This window comes from Anomaloglossus baeobatrachus, unplaced genomic scaffold (genome assembly GCF_048569485.1).
Source record: "Anomaloglossus baeobatrachus isolate aAnoBae1 unplaced genomic scaffold, aAnoBae1.hap1 Scaffold_2933, whole genome shotgun sequence".
NCBI classification, from domain to species: Eukaryota; Metazoa; Chordata; class Amphibia; order Anura; family Aromobatidae; genus Anomaloglossus; species Anomaloglossus baeobatrachus.
This window is the reverse complement of record NW_027442379.1, coordinates 12,976-29,591: the sequence shown is the minus strand read 5'-3', so window position 1 is coordinate 29,591 and position 16,616 is coordinate 12,976. Positions and strand designations below refer to the sequence as shown.

Genomic DNA, 16,616 nt, shown 5'->3' with positions numbered 1-16,616 from the left:
GGCCTCGAGTGGCACCCTGGCCTATGCCGGACACATCTTAGGGAGAGAGAGCGAGAGGGAGACAAACCCACGCCTACACAAGACATTTTGTCACCCAAGCCAACCCTTGAAAAGGCTGCTTTGCAGAGCAAAAACAAGAAGAATGGTGCGTTTTGCAGCCGCCGCCCACTGCAATGAATCTGAATAACTCCTCCTTTAGGGCGCAAGCAACTCCCCTCCCCCTTGCAGTCTTTCCAATTCACGATACAAAAAGACGGACAGGACAGGTTGCCTGACTTTCCGTCACTGCCACCCTTTGCCATCCTTACCCGTAGAAAGCCCTTTCATCATCCCCAAACCCTAATCTTTTCCCTTTCCTTCCCAGCCCCCAAACCCTGCCCTCTGTACCTTTCTCACCACCCGCTTCCCTTCTCCTGTCATCCCCCTACCACCCGGGAAAAAAAGAGATTGCCCCCTCCTTCCACTAGCCCACCCTCCCACCCAAAGAACAACTTCTTCTGCGCAGCTTGTTTTCTAGGCAGCAGCGCTATTGTGATGTCATCGGGGGGCATTGTGACAAGCCGCCAGTGTTCCGTCTCTTCATGTTGTGCACAGTTCAAACGGAAAATACATCAACAGGCAGACTACAGAAAAGCTTACTATCAAAGGTTAGAGGGGGGCTTTCTCAGAGGGCTTTTTACAGTTTTTCTATTCCCAATTAGCCGTTTAAGTGTACTTATTGAAAGTAGTAATTCTTTCATAGGCCGCCCTTTCTTAGTATTTGACGTTCCTTATATTGCGGTATGAGGCTTCGCAGTAGGTTGCAAACATTCATCACCCATGACTGTCCCCAATTGAGCTCAGAAGCTCAATGTCTATCATGACCTCTCTTTTAGAATGTCCAAGAGCAAGCAAACTATTCCTCCAGGAGAGGGCGCCAACAGACTACTAAAGAGATCATCATTACTCAAAGAAAACCCCAAAAACCAATGCATGATAGGAATAAACAGGTAACTTTCTTTGGAGTGGAAGCGGAGAGATCGCACCAGATGCCAATTCTAGATCTTATCACACCTGTGGTCACTGCAGCAGCAGGTGAATCCACTTTGTCCAAAAGGGATCTATTCCATTCAATTGCAAATGATCTAGATAAGACAGAGAACTGCAGCACGGGGACATAGCCGAGTTGGTCAGGTTGAGTGGTGATGAGTTTGCTATTTGGATGAATAAAGAAAGTCAAAAGTGTGAAAGATAAAAAACAAAAGGAGGAAGTGTGAAAAGTGAATGGGCCAAATTGAGGTGCATATGAAGACGTATGCTTTCTTCCAATTCATTAAATCGGGCTAATATGAATCAGGTGAATTGAGTTCTGCTTTTGGAAACTGGGTTAAGAAGGGGTGCACCGTTCCTGGAGGTACTGCAATACCAGGTCAATGCGTGGAGTGGACAGAGCAAGCTCTTTTTCCATCTCCCTGTTCTAAAAATCCATTTAATATATGGTCCCCAGATAGGGGACGTATCAGATATTAAACTGATAAGAACAGATACTACACTTGATCTTAGCCAAAAGGCCGAGAAGCGATAACCAGAATTGGTTTGGGCCTCGAGTGGCACCCTGGCCTATGCCGGACACATCTTAGGGAGAGAGAGCGAGAGGGAGACAAACCCACGCCTACACAAGACATTTTGTCACCCAAGCCAACCCTTGAAAAGGCTGCTTTGCAGAGCAAAAACAAGAAGAATGGTGCGTTTTGCAGCCGCCGCCCACTGCAATGAATCTGAATAACTCCTCCTTTAGGGCGCAAGCAACTCCCCTCCCCCTTGCAGTCTTTCCAATTCACGATACAAAAAGACGGACAGGACAGGTTGCCTGACTTTCCGTCACTGCCACCCTTTGCCATCCTTACCCGTAGAAAGCCCTTTCATCATCCCCAAACCCTAATCTTTTCCCTTTCCTTCCCAGCCCCCAAACCCTGCCCTCTGTACCTTTCTCACCACCCGCTTCCCTTCTCCTGTCATCCCCCTACCACCCGGGAAAAAAAGAGATTGCCCCCTCCTTCCACTAGCCCACCCTCCCACCCAAAGAACAACTTCTTCTGCGCAGCTTGTTTTCTAGGCAGCAGCGCTATTGTGATGTCATCGGGGGGCATTGTGACAAGCCGCCAGTGTTCCGTCTCTTCATGTTGTGCACAGTTCAAACGGAAAATACATCAACAGGCAGACTACAGAAAAGCTTACTATCAAAGGTTAGAGGGGGGCTTTCTCAGAGGGCTTTTTACAGTTTTTCTATTCCCAATTAGCCGTTTAAGTGTACTTATTGAAAGTAGTAATTCTTTCATAGGCCGCCCTTTCTTAGTATTTGACGTTCCTTATATTGCGGTATGAGGCTTCGCAGTAGGTTGCAAACATTCATCACCCATGACTGTCCCCAATTGAGCTCAGAAGCTCAATGTCTATCATGACCTCTCTTTTAGAATGTCCAAGAGCAAGCAAACTATTCCTCCAGGAGAGGGCGCCAACAGACTACTAAAGAGATCATCATTACTCAAAGAAAACCCCAAAAACCAATGCATGATAGGAATAAACAGGTAACTTTCTTTGGAGTGGAAGCGGAGAGATCGCACCAGATGCCAATTCTAGATCTTATCACACCTGTGGTCACTGCAGCAGCAGGTGAATCCACTTTGTCCAAAAGGGATCTATTCCATTCAATTGCAAATGATCTAGATAAGACAGAGAACTGCAGCACGGGGACATAGCCGAGTTGGTCAGGTTGAGTGGTGATGAGTTTGCTATTTGGATGAATAAAGAAAGTCAAAAGTGTGAAAGATAAAAAACAAAAGGAGGAAGTGTGAAAAGTGAATGGGCCAAATTGAGGTGCATATGAAGACGTATGCTTTCTTCCAATTCATTAAATCGGGCTAATATGAATCAGGTGAATTGAGTTCTGCTTTTGGAAACTGGGTTAAGAAGGGGTGCACCGTTCCTGGAGGTACTGCAATACCAGGTCAATGCGTGGAGTGGACAGAGCAAGCTCTTTTTCCATCTCCCTGTTCTAAAAATCCATTTAATATATGGTCCCCAGATAGGGGACGTATCAGATATTAAACTGATAAGAACAGATACTACACTTGATCTTAGCCAAAAGGCCGAGAAGCGATAACCAGAATTGGTTTGGGCCTCGAGTGGCACCCTGGCCTATGCCGGACACATCTTAGGGAGAGAGAGCGAGAGGGAGACAAACCCACGCCTACACAAGACATTTTGTCACCCAAGCCAACCCTTGAAAAGGCTGCTTTGCAGAGCAAAAACAAGAAGAATGGTGCGTTTTGCAGCCGCCGCCCACTGCAATGAATCTGAATAACTCCTCCTTTAGGGCGCAAGCAACTCCCCTCCCCCTTGCAGTCTTTCCAATTCACGATACAAAAAGACGGACAGGACAGGTTGCCTGACTTTCCGTCACTGCCACCCTTTGCCATCCTTACCCGTAGAAAGCCCTTTCATCATCCCCAAACCCTAATCTTTTCCCTTTCCTTCCCAGCCCCCAAACCCTGCCCTCTGTACCTTTCTCACCACCCGCTTCCCTTCTCCTGTCATCCCCCTACCACCCGGGAAAAAAAGAGATTGCCCCCTCCTTCCACTAGCCCACCCTCCCACCCAAAGAACAACTTCTTCTGCGCAGCTTGTTTTCTAGGCAGCAGCGCTATTGTGATGTCATCGGGGGGCATTGTGACAAGCCGCCAGTGTTCCGTCTCTTCATGTTGTGCACAGTTCAAACGGAAAATACATCAACAGGCAGACTACAGAAAAGCTTACTATCAAAGGTTAGAGGGGGGCTTTCTCAGAGGGCTTTTTACAGTTTTTCTATTCCCAATTAGCCGTTTAAGTGTACTTATTGAAAGTAGTAATTCTTTCATAGGCCGCCCTTTCTTAGTATTTGACGTTCCTTATATTGCGGTATGAGGCTTCGCAGTAGGTTGCAAACATTCATCACCCATGACTGTCCCCAATTGAGCTCAGAAGCTCAATGTCTATCATGACCTCTCTTTTAGAATGTCCAAGAGCAAGCAAACTATTCCTCCAGGAGAGGGCGCCAACAGACTACTAAAGAGATCATCATTACTCAAAGAAAACCCCAAAAACCAATGCATGATAGGAATAAACAGGTAACTTTCTTTGGAGTGGAAGCGGAGAGATCGCACCAGATGCCAATTCTAGATCTTATCACACCTGTGGTCACTGCAGCAGCAGGTGAATCCACTTTGTCCAAAAGGGATCTATTCCATTCAATTGCAAATGATCTAGATAAGACAGAGAACTGCAGCACGGGGACATAGCCGAGTTGGTCAGGTTGAGTGGTGATGAGTTTGCTATTTGGATGAATAAAGAAAGTCAAAAGTGTGAAAGATAAAAAACAAAAGGAGGAAGTGTGAAAAGTGAATGGGCCAAATTGAGGTGCATATGAAGACGTATGCTTTCTTCCAATTCATTAAATCGGGCTAATATGAATCAGGTGAATTGAGTTCTGCTTTTGGAAACTGGGTTAAGAAGGGGTGCACCGTTCCTGGAGGTACTGCAATACCAGGTCAATGCGTGGAGTGGACAGAGCAAGCTCTTTTTCCATCTCCCTGTTCTAAAAATCCATTTAATATATGGTCCCCAGATAGGGGACGTATCAGATATTAAACTGATAAGAACAGATACTACACTTGATCTTAGCCAAAAGGCCGAGAAGCGATAACCAGAATTGGTTTGGGCCTCGAGTGGCACCCTGGCCTATGCCGGACACATCTTAGGGAGAGAGAGCGAGAGGGAGACAAACCCACGCCTACACAAGACATTTTGTCACCCAAGCCAACCCTTGAAAAGGCTGCTTTGCAGAGCAAAAACAAGAAGAATGGTGCGTTTTGCAGCCGCCGCCCACTGCAATGAATCTGAATAACTCCTCCTTTAGGGCGCAAGCAACTCCCCTCCCCCTTGCAGTCTTTCCAATTCACGATACAAAAAGACGGACAGGACAGGTTGCCTGACTTTCCGTCACTGCCACCCTTTGCCATCCTTACCCGTAGAAAGCCCTTTCATCATCCCCAAACCCTAATCTTTTCCCTTTCCTTCCCAGCCCCCAAACCCTGCCCTCTGTACCTTTCTCACCACCCGCTTCCCTTCTCCTGTCATCCCCCTACCACCCGGGAAAAAAAGAGATTGCCCCCTCCTTCCACTAGCCCACCCTCCCACCCAAAGAACAACTTCTTCTGCGCAGCTTGTTTTCTAGGCAGCAGCGCTATTGTGATGTCATCGGGGGGCATTGTGACAAGCCGCCAGTGTTCCGTCTCTTCATGTTGTGCACAGTTCAAACGGAAAATACATCAACAGGCAGACTACAGAAAAGCTTACTATCAAAGGTTAGAGGGGGGCTTTCTCAGAGGGCTTTTTACAGTTTTTCTATTCCCAATTAGCCGTTTAAGTGTACTTATTGAAAGTAGTAATTCTTTCATAGGCCGCCCTTTCTTAGTATTTGACGTTCCTTATATTGCGGTATGAGGCTTCGCAGTAGGTTGCAAACATTCATCACCCATGACTGTCCCCAATTGAGCTCAGAAGCTCAATGTCTATCATGACCTCTCTTTTAGAATGTCCAAGAGCAAGCAAACTATTCCTCCAGGAGAGGGCGCCAACAGACTACTAAAGAGATCATCATTACTCAAAGAAAACCCCAAAAACCAATGCATGATAGGAATAAACAGGTAACTTTCTTTGGAGTGGAAGCGGAGAGATCGCACCAGATGCCAATTCTAGATCTTATCACACCTGTGGTCACTGCAGCAGCAGGTGAATCCACTTTGTCCAAAAGGGATCTATTCCATTCAATTGCAAATGATCTAGATAAGACAGAGAACTGCAGCACGGGGACATAGCCGAGTTGGTCAGGTTGAGTGGTGATGAGTTTGCTATTTGGATGAATAAAGAAAGTCAAAAGTGTGAAAGATAAAAAACAAAAGGAGGAAGTGTGAAAAGTGAATGGGCCAAATTGAGGTGCATATGAAGACGTATGCTTTCTTCCAATTCATTAAATCGGGCTAATATGAATCAGGTGAATTGAGTTCTGCTTTTGGAAACTGGGTTAAGAAGGGGTGCACCGTTCCTGGAGGTACTGCAATACCAGGTCAATGCGTGGAGTGGACAGAGCAAGCTCTTTTTCCATCTCCCTGTTCTAAAAATCCATTTAATATATGGTCCCCAGATAGGGGACGTATCAGATATTAAACTGATAAGAACAGATACTACACTTGATCTTAGCCAAAAGGCCGAGAAGCGATAACCAGAATTGGTTTGGGCCTCGAGTGGCACCCTGGCCTATGCCGGACACATCTTAGGGAGAGAGAGCGAGAGGGAGACAAACCCACGCCTACACAAGACATTTTGTCACCCAAGCCAACCCTTGAAAAGGCTGCTTTGCAGAGCAAAAACAAGAAGAATGGTGCGTTTTGCAGCCGCCGCCCACTGCAATGAATCTGAATAACTCCTCCTTTAGGGCGCAAGCAACTCCCCTCCCCCTTGCAGTCTTTCCAATTCACGATACAAAAAGACGGACAGGACAGGTTGCCTGACTTTCCGTCACTGCCACCCTTTGCCATCCTTACCCGTAGAAAGCCCTTTCATCATCCCCAAACCCTAATCTTTTCCCTTTCCTTCCCAGCCCCCAAACCCTGCCCTCTGTACCTTTCTCACCACCCGCTTCCCTTCTCCTGTCATCCCCCTACCACCCGGGAAAAAAAGAGATTGCCCCCTCCTTCCACTAGCCCACCCTCCCACCCAAAGAACAACTTCTTCTGCGCAGCTTGTTTTCTAGGCAGCAGCGCTATTGTGATGTCATCGGGGGGCATTGTGACAAGCCGCCAGTGTTCCGTCTCTTCATGTTGTGCACAGTTCAAACGGAAAATACATCAACAGGCAGACTACAGAAAAGCTTACTATCAAAGGTTAGAGGGGGGCTTTCTCAGAGGGCTTTTTACAGTTTTTCTATTCCCAATTAGCCGTTTAAGTGTACTTATTGAAAGTAGTAATTCTTTCATAGGCCGCCCTTTCTTAGTATTTGACGTTCCTTATATTGCGGTATGAGGCTTCGCAGTAGGTTGCAAACATTCATCACCCATGACTGTCCCCAATTGAGCTCAGAAGCTCAATGTCTATCATGACCTCTCTTTTAGAATGTCCAAGAGCAAGCAAACTATTCCTCCAGGAGAGGGCGCCAACAGACTACTAAAGAGATCATCATTACTCAAAGAAAACCCCAAAAACCAATGCATGATAGGAATAAACAGGTAACTTTCTTTGGAGTGGAAGCGGAGAGATCGCACCAGATGCCAATTCTAGATCTTATCACACCTGTGGTCACTGCAGCAGCAGGTGAATCCACTTTGTCCAAAAGGGATCTATTCCATTCAATTGCAAATGATCTAGATAAGACAGAGAACTGCAGCACGGGGACATAGCCGAGTTGGTCAGGTTGAGTGGTGATGAGTTTGCTATTTGGATGAATAAAGAAAGTCAAAAGTGTGAAAGATAAAAAACAAAAGGAGGAAGTGTGAAAAGTGAATGGGCCAAATTGAGGTGCATATGAAGACGTATGCTTTCTTCCAATTCATTAAATCGGGCTAATATGAATCAGGTGAATTGAGTTCTGCTTTTGGAAACTGGGTTAAGAAGGGGTGCACCGTTCCTGGAGGTACTGCAATACCAGGTCAATGCGTGGAGTGGACAGAGCAAGCTCTTTTTCCATCTCCCTGTTCTAAAAATCCATTTAATATATGGTCCCCAGATAGGGGACGTATCAGATATTAAACTGATAAGAACAGATACTACACTTGATCTTAGCCAAAAGGCCGAGAAGCGATAACCAGAATTGGTTTGGGCCTCGAGTGGCACCCTGGCCTATGCCGGACACATCTTAGGGAGAGAGAGCGAGAGGGAGACAAACCCACGCCTACACAAGACATTTTGTCACCCAAGCCAACCCTTGAAAAGGCTGCTTTGCAGAGCAAAAACAAGAAGAATGGTGCGTTTTGCAGCCGCCGCCCACTGCAATGAATCTGAATAACTCCTCCTTTAGGGCGCAAGCAACTCCCCTCCCCCTTGCAGTCTTTCCAATTCACGATACAAAAAGACGGACAGGACAGGTTGCCTGACTTTCCGTCACTGCCACCCTTTGCCATCCTTACCCGTAGAAAGCCCTTTCATCATCCCCAAACCCTAATCTTTTCCCTTTCCTTCCCAGCCCCCAAACCCTGCCCTCTGTACCTTTCTCACCACCCGCTTCCCTTCTCCTGTCATCCCCCTACCACCCGGGAAAAAAAGAGATTGCCCCCTCCTTCCACTAGCCCACCCTCCCACCCAAAGAACAACTTCTTCTGCGCAGCTTGTTTTCTAGGCAGCAGCGCTATTGTGATGTCATCGGGGGGCATTGTGACAAGCCGCCAGTGTTCCGTCTCTTCATGTTGTGCACAGTTCAAACGGAAAATACATCAACAGGCAGACTACAGAAAAGCTTACTATCAAAGGTTAGAGGGGGGCTTTCTCAGAGGGCTTTTTACAGTTTTTCTATTCCCAATTAGCCGTTTAAGTGTACTTATTGAAAGTAGTAATTCTTTCATAGGCCGCCCTTTCTTAGTATTTGACGTTCCTTATATTGCGGTATGAGGCTTCGCAGTAGGTTGCAAACATTCATCACCCATGACTGTCCCCAATTGAGCTCAGAAGCTCAATGTCTATCATGACCTCTCTTTTAGAATGTCCAAGAGCAAGCAAACTATTCCTCCAGGAGAGGGCGCCAACAGACTACTAAAGAGATCATCATTACTCAAAGAAAACCCCAAAAACCAATGCATGATAGGAATAAACAGGTAACTTTCTTTGGAGTGGAAGCGGAGAGATCGCACCAGATGCCAATTCTAGATCTTATCACACCTGTGGTCACTGCAGCAGCAGGTGAATCCACTTTGTCCAAAAGGGATCTATTCCATTCAATTGCAAATGATCTAGATAAGACAGAGAACTGCAGCACGGGGACATAGCCGAGTTGGTCAGGTTGAGTGGTGATGAGTTTGCTATTTGGATGAATAAAGAAAGTCAAAAGTGTGAAAGATAAAAAACAAAAGGAGGAAGTGTGAAAAGTGAATGGGCCAAATTGAGGTGCATATGAAGACGTATGCTTTCTTCCAATTCATTAAATCGGGCTAATATGAATCAGGTGAATTGAGTTCTGCTTTTGGAAACTGGGTTAAGAAGGGGTGCACCGTTCCTGGAGGTACTGCAATACCAGGTCAATGCGTGGAGTGGACAGAGCAAGCTCTTTTTCCATCTCCCTGTTCTAAAAATCCATTTAATATATGGTCCCCAGATAGGGGACGTATCAGATATTAAACTGATAAGAACAGATACTACACTTGATCTTAGCCAAAAGGCCGAGAAGCGATAACCAGAATTGGTTTGGGCCTCGAGTGGCACCCTGGCCTATGCCGGACACATCTTAGGGAGAGAGAGCGAGAGGGAGACAAACCCACGCCTACACAAGACATTTTGTCACCCAAGCCAACCCTTGAAAAGGCTGCTTTGCAGAGCAAAAACAAGAAGAATGGTGCGTTTTGCAGCCGCCGCCCACTGCAATGAATCTGAATAACTCCTCCTTTAGGGCGCAAGCAACTCCCCTCCCCCTTGCAGTCTTTCCAATTCACGATACAAAAAGACGGACAGGACAGGTTGCCTGACTTTCCGTCACTGCCACCCTTTGCCATCCTTACCCGTAGAAAGCCCTTTCATCATCCCCAAACCCTAATCTTTTCCCTTTCCTTCCCAGCCCCCAAACCCTGCCCTCTGTACCTTTCTCACCACCCGCTTCCCTTCTCCTGTCATCCCCCTACCACCCGGGAAAAAAAGAGATTGCCCCCTCCTTCCACTAGCCCACCCTCCCACCCAAAGAACAACTTCTTCTGCGCAGCTTGTTTTCTAGGCAGCAGCGCTATTGTGATGTCATCGGGGGGCATTGTGACAAGCCGCCAGTGTTCCGTCTCTTCATGTTGTGCACAGTTCAAACGGAAAATACATCAACAGGCAGACTACAGAAAAGCTTACTATCAAAGGTTAGAGGGGGGCTTTCTCAGAGGGCTTTTTACAGTTTTTCTATTCCCAATTAGCCGTTTAAGTGTACTTATTGAAAGTAGTAATTCTTTCATAGGCCGCCCTTTCTTAGTATTTGACGTTCCTTATATTGCGGTATGAGGCTTCGCAGTAGGTTGCAAACATTCATCACCCATGACTGTCCCCAATTGAGCTCAGAAGCTCAATGTCTATCATGACCTCTCTTTTAGAATGTCCAAGAGCAAGCAAACTATTCCTCCAGGAGAGGGCGCCAACAGACTACTAAAGAGATCATCATTACTCAAAGAAAACCCCAAAAACCAATGCATGATAGGAATAAACAGGTAACTTTCTTTGGAGTGGAAGCGGAGAGATCGCACCAGATGCCAATTCTAGATCTTATCACACCTGTGGTCACTGCAGCAGCAGGTGAATCCACTTTGTCCAAAAGGGATCTATTCCATTCAATTGCAAATGATCTAGATAAGACAGAGAACTGCAGCACGGGGACATAGCCGAGTTGGTCAGGTTGAGTGGTGATGAGTTTGCTATTTGGATGAATAAAGAAAGTCAAAAGTGTGAAAGATAAAAAACAAAAGGAGGAAGTGTGAAAAGTGAATGGGCCAAATTGAGGTGCATATGAAGACGTATGCTTTCTTCCAATTCATTAAATCGGGCTAATATGAATCAGGTGAATTGAGTTCTGCTTTTGGAAACTGGGTTAAGAAGGGGTGCACCGTTCCTGGAGGTACTGCAATACCAGGTCAATGCGTGGAGTGGACAGAGCAAGCTCTTTTTCCATCTCCCTGTTCTAAAAATCCATTTAATATATGGTCCCCAGATAGGGGACGTATCAGATATTAAACTGATAAGAACAGATACTACACTTGATCTTAGCCAAAAGGCCGAGAAGCGATAACCAGAATTGGTTTGGGCCTCGAGTGGCACCCTGGCCTATGCCGGACACATCTTAGGGAGAGAGAGCGAGAGGGAGACAAACCCACGCCTACACAAGACATTTTGTCACCCAAGCCAACCCTTGAAAAGGCTGCTTTGCAGAGCAAAAACAAGAAGAATGGTGCGTTTTGCAGCCGCCGCCCACTGCAATGAATCTGAATAACTCCTCCTTTAGGGCGCAAGCAACTCCCCTCCCCCTTGCAGTCTTTCCAATTCACGATACAAAAAGACGGACAGGACAGGTTGCCTGACTTTCCGTCACTGCCACCCTTTGCCATCCTTACCCGTAGAAAGCCCTTTCATCATCCCCAAACCCTAATCTTTTCCCTTTCCTTCCCAGCCCCCAAACCCTGCCCTCTGTACCTTTCTCACCACCCGCTTCCCTTCTCCTGTCATCCCCCTACCACCCGGGAAAAAAAGAGATTGCCCCCTCCTTCCACTAGCCCACCCTCCCACCCAAAGAACAACTTCTTCTGCGCAGCTTGTTTTCTAGGCAGCAGCGCTATTGTGATGTCATCGGGGGGCATTGTGACAAGCCGCCAGTGTTCCGTCTCTTCATGTTGTGCACAGTTCAAACGGAAAATACATCAACAGGCAGACTACAGAAAAGCTTACTATCAAAGGTTAGAGGGGGGCTTTCTCAGAGGGCTTTTTACAGTTTTTCTATTCCCAATTAGCCGTTTAAGTGTACTTATTGAAAGTAGTAATTCTTTCATAGGCCGCCCTTTCTTAGTATTTGACGTTCCTTATATTGCGGTATGAGGCTTCGCAGTAGGTTGCAAACATTCATCACCCATGACTGTCCCCAATTGAGCTCAGAAGCTCAATGTCTATCATGACCTCTCTTTTAGAATGTCCAAGAGCAAGCAAACTATTCCTCCAGGAGAGGGCGCCAACAGACTACTAAAGAGATCATCATTACTCAAAGAAAACCCCAAAAACCAATGCATGATAGGAATAAACAGGTAACTTTCTTTGGAGTGGAAGCGGAGAGATCGCACCAGATGCCAATTCTAGATCTTATCACACCTGTGGTCACTGCAGCAGCAGGTGAATCCACTTTGTCCAAAAGGGATCTATTCCATTCAATTGCAAATGATCTAGATAAGACAGAGAACTGCAGCACGGGGACATAGCCGAGTTGGTCAGGTTGAGTGGTGATGAGTTTGCTATTTGGATGAATAAAGAAAGTCAAAAGTGTGAAAGATAAAAAACAAAAGGAGGAAGTGTGAAAAGTGAATGGGCCAAATTGAGGTGCATATGAAGACGTATGCTTTCTTCCAATTCATTAAATCGGGCTAATATGAATCAGGTGAATTGAGTTCTGCTTTTGGAAACTGGGTTAAGAAGGGGTGCACCGTTCCTGGAGGTACTGCAATACCAGGTCAATGCGTGGAGTGGACAGAGCAAGCTCTTTTTCCATCTCCCTGTTCTAAAAATCCATTTAATATATGGTCCCCAGATAGGGGACGTATCAGATATTAAACTGATAAGAACAGATACTACACTTGATCTTAGCCAAAAGGCCGAGAAGCGATAACCAGAATTGGTTTGGGCCTCGAGTGGCACCCTGGCCTATGCCGGACACATCTTAGGGAGAGAGAGCGAGAGGGAGACAAACCCACGCCTACACAAGACATTTTGTCACCCAAGCCAACCCTTGAAAAGGCTGCTTTGCAGAGCAAAAACAAGAAGAATGGTGCGTTTTGCAGCCGCCGCCCACTGCAATGAATCTGAATAACTCCTCCTTTAGGGCGCAAGCAACTCCCCTCCCCCTTGCAGTCTTTCCAATTCACGATACAAAAAGACGGACAGGACAGGTTGCCTGACTTTCCGTCACTGCCACCCTTTGCCATCCTTACCCGTAGAAAGCCCTTTCATCATCCCCAAACCCTAATCTTTTCCCTTTCCTTCCCAGCCCCCAAACCCTGCCCTCTGTACCTTTCTCACCACCCGCTTCCCTTCTCCTGTCATCCCCCTACCACCCGGGAAAAAAAGAGATTGCCCCCTCCTTCCACTAGCCCACCCTCCCACCCAAAGAACAACTTCTTCTGCGCAGCTTGTTTTCTAGGCAGCAGCGCTATTGTGATGTCATCGGGGGGCATTGTGACAAGCCGCCAGTGTTCCGTCTCTTCATGTTGTGCACAGTTCAAACGGAAAATACATCAACAGGCAGACTACAGAAAAGCTTACTATCAAAGGTTAGAGGGGGGCTTTCTCAGAGGGCTTTTTACAGTTTTTCTATTCCCAATTAGCCGTTTAAGTGTACTTATTGAAAGTAGTAATTCTTTCATAGGCCGCCCTTTCTTAGTATTTGACGTTCCTTATATTGCGGTATGAGGCTTCGCAGTAGGTTGCAAACATTCATCACCCATGACTGTCCCCAATTGAGCTCAGAAGCTCAATGTCTATCATGACCTCTCTTTTAGAATGTCCAAGAGCAAGCAAACTATTCCTCCAGGAGAGGGCGCCAACAGACTACTAAAGAGATCATCATTACTCAAAGAAAACCCCAAAAACCAATGCATGATAGGAATAAACAGGTAACTTTCTTTGGAGTGGAAGCGGAGAGATCGCACCAGATGCCAATTCTAGATCTTATCACACCTGTGGTCACTGCAGCAGCAGGTGAATCCACTTTGTCCAAAAGGGATCTATTCCATTCAATTGCAAATGATCTAGATAAGACAGAGAACTGCAGCACGGGGACATAGCCGAGTTGGTCAGGTTGAGTGGTGATGAGTTTGCTATTTGGATGAATAAAGAAAGTCAAAAGTGTGAAAGATAAAAAACAAAAGGAGGAAGTGTGAAAAGTGAATGGGCCAAATTGAGGTGCATATGAAGACGTATGCTTTCTTCCAATTCATTAAATCGGGCTAATATGAATCAGGTGAATTGAGTTCTGCTTTTGGAAACTGGGTTAAGAAGGGGTGCACCGTTCCTGGAGGTACTGCAATACCAGGTCAATGCGTGGAGTGGACAGAGCAAGCTCTTTTTCCATCTCCCTGTTCTAAAAATCCATTTAATATATGGTCCCCAGATAGGGGACGTATCAGATATTAAACTGATAAGAACAGATACTACACTTGATCTTAGCCAAAAGGCCGAGAAGCGATAACCAGAATTGGTTTGGGCCTCGAGTGGCACCCTGGCCTATGCCGGACACATCTTAGGGAGAGAGAGCGAGAGGGAGACAAACCCACGCCTACACAAGACATTTTGTCACCCAAGCCAACCCTTGAAAAGGCTGCTTTGCAGAGCAAAAACAAGAAGAATGGTGCGTTTTGCAGCCGCCGCCCACTGCAATGAATCTGAATAACTCCTCCTTTAGGGCGCAAGCAACTCCCCTCCCCCTTGCAGTCTTTCCAATTCACGATACAAAAAGACGGACAGGACAGGTTGCCTGACTTTCCGTCACTGCCACCCTTTGCCATCCTTACCCGTAGAAAGCCCTTTCATCATCCCCAAACCCTAATCTTTTCCCTTTCCTTCCCAGCCCCCAAACCCTGCCCTCTGTACCTTTCTCACCACCCGCTTCCCTTCTCCTGTCATCCCCCTACCACACCGGGAAAAAAAGAGATTGCCCCCTCCTTCCACTAGCCCACCCTCCCACCCAAAGAACAACTTCTTCTGCGCAGCTTGTTTTCTAGGCAGCAGCGCTATTGTGATGTCATCGGGGGGCATTGTGACAAGCCGCCAGTGTTCCGTCTCTTCATGTTGTGCACAGTTCAAACGGAAAATACATCAACAGGCAGACTACAGAAAAGCTTACTATCAAAGGTTAGAGGGGGGCTTTCTCAGAGGGCTTTTTACAGTTTTTCTATTCCCAATTAGCCGTTTAAGTGTACTTATTGAAAGTAGTAATTCTTTCATAGGCCGCCCTTTCTTAGTATTTGACGTTCCTTATATTGCGGTATGAGGCTTCGCAGTAGGTTGCAAACATTCATCACCCATGACTGTCCCCAATTGAGCTCAGAAGCTCAATGTCTATCATGACCTCTCTTTTAGAATGTCCAAGAGCAAGCAAACTATTCCTCCAGGAGAGGGCGCCAACAGACTACTAAAGAGATCATCATTACTCAAAGAAAACCCCAAAAACCAATGCATGATAGGAATAAACAGGTAACTTTCTTTGGAGTGGAAGCGGAGAGATCGCACCAGATGCCAATTCTAGATCTTATCACACCTGTGGTCACTGCAGCAGCAGGTGAATCCACTTTGTCCAAAAGGGATCTATTCCATTCAATTGCAAATGATCTAGATAAGACAGAGAACTGCAGCACGGGGACATAGCCGAGTTGGTCAGGTTGAGTGGTGATGAGTTTGCTATTTGGATGAATAAAGAAAGTCAAAAGTGTGAAAGATAAAAAACAAAAGGAGGAAGTGTGAAAAGTGAATGGGCCAAATTGAGGTGCATATGAAGACGTATGCTTTCTTCCAATTCATTAAATCGGGCTAATATGAATCAGGTGAATTGAGTTCTGCTTTTGGAAACTGGGTTAAGAAGGGGTGCACCGTTCCTGGAGGTACTGCAATACCAGGTCAATGCGTGGAGTGGACAGAGCAAGCTCTTTTTCCATCTCCCTGTTCTAAAAATCCATTTAATATATGGTCCCCAGATAGGGGACGTATCAGATATTAAACTGATAAGAACAGATACTACACTTGATCTTAGCCAAAAGGCCGAGAAGCGATAACCAGAATTGGTTTGGGCCTCGAGTGGCACCCTGGCCTATGCCGGACACATCTTAGGGAGAGAGAGCGAGAGGGAGACAAACCCACGCCTACACAAGACATTTTGTCACCCAAGCCAACCCTTGAAAAGGCTGCTTTGCAGAGCAAAAACAAGAAGAATGGTGCGTTTTGCAGCCGCCGCCCACTGCAATGAATCTGAATAACTCCTCCTTTAGGGCGCAAGCAACTCCCCTCCCCCTTGCAGTCTTTCCAATTCACGATACAAAAAGACGGACAGGACAGGTTGCCTGACTTTCCGTCACTGCCACCCTTTGCCATCCTTACCCGTAGAAAGCCCTTTCATCATCCCCAAACCCTAATCTTTTCCCTTTCCTTCCCAGCCCCCAAACCCTGCCCTCTGTACCTTTCTCACCACCCGCTTCCCTTCTCCTGTCATCCCCCTACCACCCGGGAAAAAAAGAGATTGCCCCCTCCTTCCACTAGCCCACCCTCCCACCCAAAGAACAACTTCTTCTGCGCAGCTTGTTTTCTAGGCAGCAGCGCTATTGTGATGTCATCGGGGGGCATTGTGACAAGCCGCCAGTGTTCCGTCTCTTCATGTTGTGCACAGTTCAAACGGAAAATACATCAACAGGCAGACTACAGAAAAGCTTACTATCAAAGGTTAGAGGGGGGCTTTCTCAGAGGGCTTTTTACAGTTTTTCTATTCCCAATTAGCCGTTTAAGTGTACTTATTGAAAGTAGTAATTCTTTCATAGGCCGCCCTTTCTTAGTATTTGACGTTCCTTATATTGCGGTATGAGGCTTCGCAGTAGGTTGCAAACATTCATCACCCATGACTGTCCCCAATT

At 46.4% G+C, this 16,616-nt stretch overlaps 10 non-coding genes across 10 annotated transcripts; all 10 read right to left on the bottom strand.

Moving 5' to 3' along the window:
• Positions 1–1,371: 1,371 nt before the first annotated feature.
• LOC142267010 (U2 spliceosomal RNA) lies at positions 1,372–1,562 on the bottom strand. The gene has a single exon (XR_012732970.1). It is a non-coding gene; the product is annotated as a U2 spliceosomal RNA (small nuclear RNA).
• A 1,387-nt stretch (positions 1,563–2,949) lies between these two features.
• Positions 2,950–3,140, bottom strand: LOC142267009 (U2 spliceosomal RNA). Its single transcript, XR_012732969.1, has one exon. It is a non-coding gene; the product is annotated as a U2 spliceosomal RNA (small nuclear RNA).
• Positions 3,141–4,527: 1,387 nt separating this feature from the next.
• On the bottom strand, positions 4,528–4,718 carry LOC142267008 (U2 spliceosomal RNA). The gene has a single exon (XR_012732968.1). It is a non-coding gene; the product is annotated as a U2 spliceosomal RNA (small nuclear RNA).
• A 1,387-nt stretch (positions 4,719–6,105) lies between these two features.
• On the bottom strand, positions 6,106–6,296 carry LOC142267006 (U2 spliceosomal RNA). The gene has a single exon (XR_012732966.1). It is a non-coding gene; the product is annotated as a U2 spliceosomal RNA (small nuclear RNA).
• Positions 6,297–7,683: 1,387 nt separating this feature from the next.
• Positions 7,684–7,874, bottom strand: LOC142267005 (U2 spliceosomal RNA). Its single transcript, XR_012732965.1, has one exon. It is a non-coding gene; the product is annotated as a U2 spliceosomal RNA (small nuclear RNA).
• Positions 7,875–9,261: 1,387 nt separating this feature from the next.
• Positions 9,262–9,452, bottom strand: LOC142267004 (U2 spliceosomal RNA). Its single transcript, XR_012732964.1, has one exon. It is a non-coding gene; the product is annotated as a U2 spliceosomal RNA (small nuclear RNA).
• Positions 9,453–10,839: 1,387 nt separating this feature from the next.
• LOC142267003 (U2 spliceosomal RNA) lies at positions 10,840–11,030 on the bottom strand. Its single transcript, XR_012732963.1, has one exon. It is a non-coding gene; the product is annotated as a U2 spliceosomal RNA (small nuclear RNA).
• A 1,387-nt stretch (positions 11,031–12,417) lies between these two features.
• LOC142267002 (U2 spliceosomal RNA) lies at positions 12,418–12,608 on the bottom strand. The gene has a single exon (XR_012732962.1). It is a non-coding gene; the product is annotated as a U2 spliceosomal RNA (small nuclear RNA).
• A 1,387-nt stretch (positions 12,609–13,995) lies between these two features.
• LOC142267001 (U2 spliceosomal RNA) lies at positions 13,996–14,186 on the bottom strand. Its single transcript, XR_012732961.1, has one exon. It is a non-coding gene; the product is annotated as a U2 spliceosomal RNA (small nuclear RNA).
• Positions 14,187–15,574: 1,388 nt separating this feature from the next.
• LOC142266999 (U2 spliceosomal RNA) lies at positions 15,575–15,765 on the bottom strand. The gene has a single exon (XR_012732960.1). It is a non-coding gene; the product is annotated as a U2 spliceosomal RNA (small nuclear RNA).
• Between the last annotated feature and the right edge of the window lie 851 nt (positions 15,766–16,616).